Below are 10,866 nucleotides of genomic sequence, written 5' to 3'. Positions count from 1 at the left end.
AATAGGGAGACAAAATGATTTCAAGGTACATTTTTTATTGTTTTTAAATTAAGTTTCGAAAGGGAACAGCTGCATACCAAGAAGCCACGAAGCTGCTACCTATCTCCAATCTGTTCTTCTGAGAAAGGGTTAATGACACTCTCAAGTTCGACTCACGAGGACTCACAGAAACTTGAGATTGTTTACAAGTTATTGTCCAAACAGTCACTGGGTTCTGAGAACCCTCTCTGTGTGGGGGAAATGACAGTCTAATCAATTTGGGTAATCAGTTAAGAAAACTATACGCAATTCATTGTACGAAATCCTCAACGACATGCATTTAAGAAACATGTTAGAATCCCACCATGTGCCGGGCATTAAGTAAATAAAAATAAGACACAGCAGTTGCCACTGGAAGCTCATGGTCTAAAAAAGTGTGGTAGATAAAGAGAGATTTTCAGGGACTGAAATGGCAAAGCATATTCTTCCTCCCTCCAAAAATGAAGTGAAATCCCAGAAATGAATTCTTTCGAAACATTTAAACGAATCATGGTACTAGAAAGCAAGTAGAAAAAAAAAAAAAAATGCCAGCAAACCGGAAACGCTGACGAACACCTGATATGTTGGGGATGAGAAGAAGGATTGGCTGGAGCTGAGGAGATGCTGGACCGAAGGAAGCCCTAGAGAAGGAGGAGATGGTGAAAGAGGAGAAAGGGAGAAGGTGGGTGAAGAAGTGGGGAGAGGAAGGAAAGGGGGAGGAGAGTGGAAAGCAGCACGTGCTAGGAGGCGTGGAGGGGTCGAAACAGGAAGACGGAGATAAGCAGACTGGCCGATATGGTTAAATTAAAGATTTTTCAATGGAGAGATGATCTGGGATTATCCCAGTGGGAGCTAAATGCCATAAGAAGTGTTCTTTTAAGAAAGAGGCAGAGGGAGATTTGACACACAGACAGAAGAGGAGAAGACAATTCGACCACAGATGCAGAGACTGGAGAATGTAGATCCAGAATTTCTATTATTCCTCTAGAAGGAGAGAAGGAAATACTAGTACTAATACTAATACTAGTATTACTACTAATAATAAAACAAAATCTCCTAGAGCCGAAGAAAGAAAAATATCTTTAAATTGAATGGACTTTCGAACATCGAGCGAGATAAAAAGAATAATAAAATCAAAGACCCATGCCTATATACTTTGTGATGACATTTCAGAACAAAAGACAAAAATAATCTGAAAATACACCATAGAGCTAAAATACTTTACCTAAAAAGATTCTGAGTCTCATCTGATTTCATTGATAACACTGTAGAGTAGAAAATAGTGGATCTAGAAGGAAAATTATTACAAACTTAAGAACTTGTGCCTAATTAAACTACCCTCGAATTTTTTCTAATATGTAAGAAATCAGAAACTGTACCATCTATAGATTCTCTTTGATTGCCTTGAAGATACACCACAGGGAAATTACCAAAGATCTATGCTACAGGAAGATGACACACAAGAAAGAGTGGGAAGGAAGAAACGATGAAACATAAGGTCAAGTTTAAATAATGAATAAGTTACCTAATATTTTTAGCAAGAATCTGGAGCTGAAATCCCAAAAGATGATTATACGGCACGTTAAGAGAACCAGGTGATGCTCCAAGTTAGACTCAGCTGGATTATTTTACTGGATTTTAAAGAAAAGACTATACTCTTGAAATCCTTGAGTCAATTTCACCTACAGGCCTCACAGGTGAGGAGGAGTCGGGGCAGATGTTCACTGACAGGGTGTCTAATAGTGGCGGCAAATTACGTCCATGATGCTCTCAGTGTAGACAGACTCTGGGCAGTGTTTCTCACATGACCTGAGTGATTGCTAAGGACAGCAGGTGAATTTGTGAGTACAACTTTATGTCAGACCCTTGTATATATTATCTCATTTAATCCTCAAAGCAACTCATAACTATGTGGTTAGTCTTATTATTAACCCATTATTATTATTATTATTAATCCGTTATTAGTAGTAGCAGTTTTATTAATAACCCGTTATACAGATGGGGAACTAGAGCTCATAGAGGCTAAATAAATTGCTTAAACTAACAGACAATAAAACATTGGTCAGTCTAGGGCCCAGTCTAGACTCATATCTTTTTTGCATATAAGGTTTCTCTTACATGGCAATATTGGGAAGTTCTCTAGAAAGAGCATGGGATTTGGTGTCCAATGCCTGAGTTCAGATTCTTCTGACACCATCTACTAGCTGGTGGGCAGCATACACAGAATCAAGAGCTTGAGAGTCCATTCAAGCCAGGGTTCGATGCTCAGTCCACTCAGAGGTCAGCTGTTCAAGAATGGATAGGTCAGTAAACCTCCCTAATTAAGTAGGATTTCTTATGGTTAGTTTGACAGGCCTCACCTCCATGGGATCCTGCACGGTTATCACCACTGAGAGCAGCAAAAGCAATGTAATAAATACAGGAAGTGCAAAGATGTCCTTGTGAACCAGGAGGTACAAACTAGAGCACTTGGGTTTGGTCTGGTGCAAAGACCCGTTTTGTTGCTCAGAAAGTGAAAAGAAATTAAAGATCAGAATGACCATATAGCCCAGATTTTCTGCTTCTCTTAAGGAAAACCGTCAATATTGGGATCACATTCCGACAAGAACAACAAGCAAATTATACCGCGTCTGGCTCATCACCGTAGACTCTAATGTGGCAGAGTCATCTGTTTTCTTATACCTGCCTAATTCAGCTGCTAACATCAACTGACTGGTCCAGGGAGGAATTTGAATTTGCAACCCCTGCCATAAACGAGAGACCTCTGGTAGCCAGTTCAGGGCTAGTTGAAGAGAGGTACCTCATCCCCACCCAGTCTGGAACCCAAGCTCAAGAGATCAAGGTCCTTATTCCATAATGGGCATGTTATATAATCACAATGTAGCACATTTATCGTTTTATTTAAAAGGAATAACTGCCGGAATTACATTTCCCATGTCAAACAATAACACAATTCCCAGTTGATCGGCAAATAAATAAGAGAAAACAGCTTTGTAATTATTTCGACAGTGGTTGGACTCAAAGAAACCCATCAAATTCCATTTCATGAGAAAAAGCACTAAGCAGAATTGAACAAACATTTCACCTGAGTCTAGTCCAACACATGCTACCCCGAAGATGACTCCTATAATGAAAACCTGTCGTTTGCAAATGACTCATCATGCGAAAACTGTGCAGAAGATGTTGGAGATTTGGGCGATGCATGCAGAAATGAAATTAATCAATATGAAGGTGGAGCTCAGCAGTGTATCACAGCCAAGCTGTTTGATAATAATGAAACTGGGGGTACAGACGGGGCTCAAGAAACACATGGAAGTGCAGGAAATGTCAACGGTAATTGTGAATTAGTAACTATTGCTAGACACGGAGAAACGAGAGTAAACAGAAAAAGGAAAAAATATTGCCAGGAAACAACCACATCCATGCCTAGCTCCCTAGTCCAAGCCACCAATAGCTCGCCCCTGAATTATGGCAATGAACTAATGATCCATGTGGCCGTTCCCTACAGAATATCACTCCCAGCCACCAGAATAACCCTGTTAGAACACAATTCACATGGAGACACCCCTCTAATCAGAATCCTCTGCTGGCATCTCTGAAACATTCCTTCTGGAATTTGCTTCTCTCAGGCCGTCTCAGAAGTGTTCCTCCTTGTGTCCAGTCTTTCCTTAAAGGCCACCACTCAGGGCAGCTCTCCCTCGCCAACCTATCAGAAACGACGATTCTCTTCCCATACACACTTCCTACTTTTTTCCCTCCTTCACTTTCTACTTGGCACATGGCTCTCTTAAACGCAAATATTTCAGTCAAGCATCTGGTTTATCATCTGCCTCACTGATTAGACTGTAAACCTGAGATCAGGAAGCTTTGCCTATTTTCTTCTCCGCTGTATCCCAGATGCCAGAAGAGTACCTGGGATATAGTAAGTGCTCAATAAATAATTGTTGAGTGCATGACTATTATTTGGAGACAAGTGGGAAGAGAATGATGATAATAACACATAACAAAGATTCGTGAAATTTACCATCCTGAAATATGCCCAGGCAATAGTCCCTCTCTCTTCCCAGAGGGTTCGTGAAGGTGGTGAGGCAATGCCAATTTTCTCTCAAGCAAACACAGAAAATGAAGGTTCTGGAACCAGTAGAGTGGAGAACTGTGCTTGGAATGGTGGCATCCTGGCCATTCTTGCCCCTTTCTCCCCTGGAGTAGTTATGCGGTGAATCCTAGCTCAACTCATCAGTCAGTCTCTCTCTCTCTCTCTCCCTTCTTTGTTAAGAATCAAAATGGATTGATTTGCAATTCAGTTTAACAAACATTTATGTACTGAATTGAATTTGCAGAGATGTTAAGGCTTTGACGTGGCAGAGAGGGAAAAATGTCAAGTTAGTCTTGGAGTTTTTCTTCCACTCATTTGTGAAGATTAACGATAAATATTGAGCATCGAACTGATTGTGTTGTATTTACACACATCTTCTATGAAAAACATTGATGGTAATTCAGATGCTTATCTGCAAAACTACAGCAAGAACAAGGCGTAAGAACTAGAAAATGGTTCATTTGCAAGATGTCCATTCTCAAAATGCATTTTCTGTATCTGGGCACGTTCTCCTCGCTCACCTGGCACATCGGCACCTAGCTTCAAGACAGGTAACGGGGACCAGAGAGGAAGGGTCATGTCAGCTGATTCACCTCACAGAGCCATACATCTAAACCCATACGTGCAATTTTCATTATGCTTTCTCCTTCCTTCAACTTAGATGTCTATTGAAGGTTCAGAAAGCCCCCCTGATAAATAATCGTCCTTGGCATTGAGCATGTTACATTTGCTTCCACAGTAGTCTAGCAGCGTATCTCATCCTCAGTGCTGTCAACACTGGGGCTGGAAACTTCTTGTTGGGGGCTGTCCTGCACACTGTAGGATGTTCAGCACTGGATGTCGATAGCACCACCACCACCCCCCACAATCAAAAATGTCTCCAGACTTTGCCAGACGTTCCCTAAAAGGCAGGATCATTCTCAGCTGAGTACTTCTGTTGTAGAATGAATGTTTCCATAAATTGAATCTTACTTTTACTACCTAAATAATACACTGTTAAGTCCTATAAATGTATCGCCGTGGTATGTTTTGTAGCCATTCCTTTACTCCCCTTTTGTATCATTTCCACCATATTTCAGGTTCTTAGCTCTGTCCTAATCAGGGGCAAATCTGATTGCAATTCATTGAAACCAACTCAATTTGACCAAGTGAAGAAATACATGTCTTAAGTATGCAGAAGAATTTCTCAGACCAAAGAAAACAGGGTGAGGATGTCCAGGATTTATAGGATATACAAGATCTCTTTCTTCTCTCTCCCTCTTCTTCTATTTTATACCCGACCCTCCATTTTCCTCCATACGGAAGCAAACGTGATTCCTTTAAAACATAAATCAGATCATGCTCTTCCATGGCTTTCCATCATGCTTAGAATACAATCTCTCATCCTTATCATGACCACAGAACCCACCTAATCTGGTCTCTGACCTCGTCCTTCCACCTGCTCCCTCCGCCCTTCTTGCCATTCCAAGGGTCCTCACACCTCTGGCTCTCGTACTTGTTCCTCTGCCTTGAGTTTTCTTTCCCCCAGATAGTCACGTGGGTTACTCCTTCACTTCATTCAAGTTCCTGCTCAAGCAGAGCCTTTTCGGACAGAGACCTTCCTTGGCTACCTTACCTAAAACAGTAGCCCCCACCAATGTCCTCTTCATCCTTATTCTGTTATTCTGTCTTCACAGCTTTTAACTCTATAACATAGTTTCAGGCAGTGTTATTTATTTATTGTCTCTCTCCCACCTCTCTAAAGCAAATTCTCAGAGTCGAGGCCATTTCATTCTCACACCCCCAATGCCTAAAGCCTTGGAGCTGACACTTCTCAATCAATATTCGTCAAATAAATAAGTAGACATCCCTTTCTTTGTTCTCTGAAGACAGATGCCTATGTTCAACACTCTTACAGGTAGTTTGTCTAGGATAGTCCAAAATGTCTAAGCTTAAGACCCTGTGTTTATAAGAATCTCTAGTTTGGGCTATACATCAGTTAACTAATCTAGTCTCTAAGTCATTGTAAATTTGGGGAGAGAAGTCATCGGATCTGAACATCTCGTTTGGATACTTGATCCTTGTCCAATCAGCTGGAGTCAGAGAGCAGGCTCCTAGAATGAAATCTTCTAAGCCATAATAAATAGGGCAGGAAATCTAAGAATGAGGTATGGAATGGGCGAAAATGATGGAAACTTAGGTATTTCAACTGCCCTCTGCCATTTCTCTAGGAGCTTCCTGACTGATCTTTCTCAGAGAGCTGGGCAATGAAGCGCCTTCACACGGCAGGCAGCATGGCTAAGGTCAGATACTGACCAAAGACTATAGCAAGTAGGTGCCAAACCCCACCACCACCATCTCCACCACCACTGGGTCATTAGTAGAAGTTTTAATTGTGAAATAAAAAAAAGGTATCAGGGTCAAAGTAAAAGGAGTCTGATTAAGGAGGAGAATGTAAATTAGTCTCAATGAAAGAAAGCAAGCAGAAGGTATGTCCAGACATAGTCCAGGCTGAAGTGTGGTTGAGTATATTTACAAGAATGGGTTGTGGGGAGAAAAGGAAATATGGACACTCAGAGATCCGAGACAGACAGAAAGACTTACGCATATGAGTTGAGCATGAGGAAATAGGTAAGAAAGGGAATTCTTATCTGTTATTGGATAAGGGAGTCTTTCACAAGAGGGTAAGCAGAATGGGGTCTCTTAGCAACAGCTCGACAGGATCTAACCGATCACAGGAGAGGATGTCTTCACATAACCTTCATCTTACACACCTCTTCTGGTGTGAGAAGGGTGAGAGATCCCCTGAACAAAAGGCCGATCCCAGCAGGATGGTAGTGATGTAGCTGAGTACTAGGCCCAGGAGATTTCTCAAGATCTTAATAAGCAGCTTAGGATGAGCCAATCCATCATGTACATTATTTCCATGTTAATGTTATTAAAATGACACTTAGAGCATGTCATTTCTTTGTTCAGAAGCCATCAATGACTCATCGATGCCCACTGGATGAAGTAAATGTCTCAACCCTGCACTTACAATCTTCCATGATTTACGCTAAAGAGTTTATTGTACAAATACCAAAGAATGTAAGACCTAGTGTTATAGGTTAAATTGTGTCCCCCTAAAAAGGTATGTTGATACCCTAACCCTCAGTACCCCAGAATGTGACCTTACTTGGAAACAGGGTCTTTGCAGATTTAAGCAAGTTGAGAAGAGGTCATTAGAATGGATTCTAGTTTAATATATCTATCTAGCGTCTTTATAAGAAAAAGAAATTTGGACATAGACTTTGCACAGAGGGACGATTATGGGAAGACACACAGGGTGAAGATGGCCATGTGATGACAGAGGCAAAGACTGGACGGATGCATCTACCAAGCCAAAAAACCACCCAGGGCAGCCAGCCATTGACGAAAGCTAGAAGAGGCGAGGAAGGGTTCTCCCCTAGCGCCGTCAGAGAGAACATGGCCCTGCTGAGCCCAGGAGTCCACACTTAAACCTCCAGAGCTGTGACAGAATGTATTGCTATTGCTTCAAACCGCACCCACCCCAGTTTGTGATAACTTGTGACAGCAGCCCCAGAAAACTAATGAGCTGGGGAAATGGTGCAATAGGATTTTTGTTTAATGTCACATGGCAGGAGGGCGACCGGTTGTTCCAGTTTGCCCGGATCTAAAGGGTTTTCACAGGGATGTTCAGAGCTAAAGCTGGGAAACTCGGAGGAAACTGGAGGAATGAATCGGTCACCTTCTCTGGCAGCCTCCTCCCTCAGTGGGCAGAAGTTCAGGAAGCCGACCCGTGCGCATAAAGAACCAGGACCCTTGAGAGTCAAAGTTAGGGAGAGCTGTCAGGGGAGGCAGGACTCGACGGTCTCAACCAAGGCACAGCGGTAAGAAAAGGCAAAGAGACCCAAAAGAAAAATTTGACATGAAGTCCTCTAAATTACGACGGATACACTGGTGTCCACAGTGGCTGAATCAGAAGAGAGATAAAAGCCAGTGGCGATTCTGTCATGAGAAGACGGTGAGAAACAGAAACCGCTCCTGTCTGGGCACCTGGCCGAGGCGGAGCGCACCTTCTCCAGCACTGGCTGCAGTTTCACATTTATATTTGTTTAGAAACAGGTAGAAAGGTATCTGTTTTAATATGAATTCCTTTCACATTAGGGTTGAACACTTGCAAATGTTTGTTAGCCATTTGTAGTCCCTCTTATATGAACAGAGTATTGGGTCTTTTGCCTATTTTTTCCCCATAGGTCTTAGTTTTTAAAAATTGGTTTACGTGAATTCTTCAATAGCAAATGCATTTACACCTTTTGTGTCATGCGTTGCACATATTTCAATCTTTCTTTTTTTTTTAAAGTTTAGACAGCCCTTGCCCGCACAGAGAGCAAATTTAAATTGTTTTTAATTTTTTAATAGGAAATGTTAATATTTTATCTCTGGAAATAGGAACCCATCAGGTGAAAATGCTCCTCTTTTCATTTCATTGTAATAGAAAGTCATATTACCTTTACTGATTCTATTAGTGGCTCTCACTCTCCCTGTAGCTGGCACAACATAACCCAGGGCCTGGACTAGGCTCAGGGGAGTGAGGTGAGCCGAACGCTACGTTTAAGAAGGCCTCACGCTTAGGGCATGAAAGCAGGGAGGGACTAAATAGTTAATTAACTAATTAGCACGTGTGAAGACATGAATGGGACACTGAAACCTGAAGACAGGCAGAAGGGAACAAGAGAGGAAAGGCTGGAGAAAATAAGAAAGGGACTGAGAGAAAAAAACAGCTTTCAAAGGCTTTATCAGAAGTAAAAGTGCGGGGGCTCTTTAAGAGGGCGGGGCTGTGAGATGAATTGGAAAATTACCAATTCCTTGTTAACGAATGCGACAGATACTGGAGAATCGCATTCAGTATTGCTCGCTTTACGTTTTGTACTTATAGAACTAAGTTTTCAAGGATATATTTCACTTTTTAAGCCATGATTCATGTTTTTGAAAAGTGATCTCTTTAGCTAGAAGAGAATGAAGCCATAGTGCCTCAAAATACCGAAAGTCAAGATTTCTAATGGACATTATCAATATATGTATACATACATACATATATATATATATAAAGTTATGGATATAAAGTATCCACACTTTATTTTTTCCTTGCCTACTTGAAAAATAAGGACGAGGCAACAGAAACTCAGACCCCAGTGGATTGTGACTGCTCTCTATCCTTCTGGGTCCTGTCCCCCAAATGTCAGCATGACTTGAGAGACTGGGTGGGAGCTTCCCTCCCACTCACCCCTCTTCACCTGCATTACTTCCTTTCGGGAACCTCCTTGCACAGTTTCTGCCTTTGATGTTTGAGTTAAATGCTCCTGTGACCCCCCCATCCGGGATTCCAGAGTTGTCCTTTTAAAGGAGGAAATGATTCTATAAAATCGTTCCTTTATTATTTATATCATTTACCTTAAGTATTATTTAACATGAATAGGGGCAGTATTCGTGGATCTAATGCGTCCCATTGATCAAGATCTGAGAATGTGGCTCGTGCCCCTTTGTTTTACATTAAATCCCCCTGAAAATACTTCTCGTGTATACATTTTTTCTCTGCAAATGTGTTTTCTTCTTACACACCCTCAGGATGTATCGAGGACTAAATAATTCCCATTGATGATATTTTTCTTTAGTATGTTACATTTTCCTGTGATGTAACTTGAATGTGTAGGAGAGACGCATGGCTCCCTGCCCTGCATGTTGTTTTAGAACATAACCTCAGCGTATATTGAGATTTATCTTCACAGAGCGCTCCAAGCCAGTACTGTCCTACGTGTGGGGAATTTGGTCTTAACGAGGTGGACCTGACCTTTCCATCGAGCAGCTGAGTTTGGAATGTGGTTTAGGGGATACCTTCCTCTTCCTGGCCTAAGAGTCCTGCCTACCTACACTGCAGCACTTAGTTCAGGGACAGGAACAGCCTACAGGCTCCTAGAAAATTTGGTGTGGCGTAAACCAGCTCGCCCCTAGTCACCCCTCCTGCCTCCTGGCAGGAAAGAATGGTGCAGAACAACTCTGCAGTGGTAAGCAACAATTTCCAAGAGAGATGCAAGACGCTGATGATACTGTCGACGCCTTGTTGATTAACTTTCTTTGGAAGAGTATCTATAGCAACTAATCAATACCAGAGGTTATCTTCTCTTCTCCTACTACCTAGTCTTTGGTTGGCTGAATCTAAAAAAAAAAACAAAAAACAAAAAACTTATGTTTATGTAATTTTTAACAACTACCAGAACAAATTTTAAGTCAGTGTTTGACAAGCCAAATCCCTTTAAAGGCCTCCTAGGGATTGCAAGTTGTTTATTGATCAAATCCTTGTGTTTGGCAAATGACTTGCTCCATGAAATTGGGGGAAGAAAGTCCAACAGTATGAATGAGTTAGTCTTTTCTTCCAAGGCCAATAACAAAATAATTTATACAGAAGAATTATATGTGAATCAGCAAGTGAGACAGTGAGACTTATCTTCAAAGGAGAAAAATCTAAATATTTGTCCAATTGAAAATAGTCACACTTGTCTCCTGTCTGTTAAAGAAAAAAGTAAACGAGAGATCCAGTACATTAATTCTAAGAAAAATGACTTGAAAATGAAGATTCAAAATTTTGCCCAAGCAAAAGGAATGAAAGATAGGGATTTTTCACCTATTTTATCTTTTAAACTGATAATATATGTTGAAATTGCACATTTATAGACAATTACAATTTGAAAAATTGGACACATCTTCATCATATT

Source organism: Pteropus alecto, unplaced genomic scaffold, assembly GCF_000325575.1.
Source record: "Pteropus alecto unplaced genomic scaffold, ASM32557v1 scaffold45, whole genome shotgun sequence".
NCBI lineage: Eukaryota > Metazoa > Chordata > Mammalia > Chiroptera > Pteropodidae > Pteropus > Pteropus alecto.
This window is presented reverse-complemented; position numbering follows the sequence as displayed.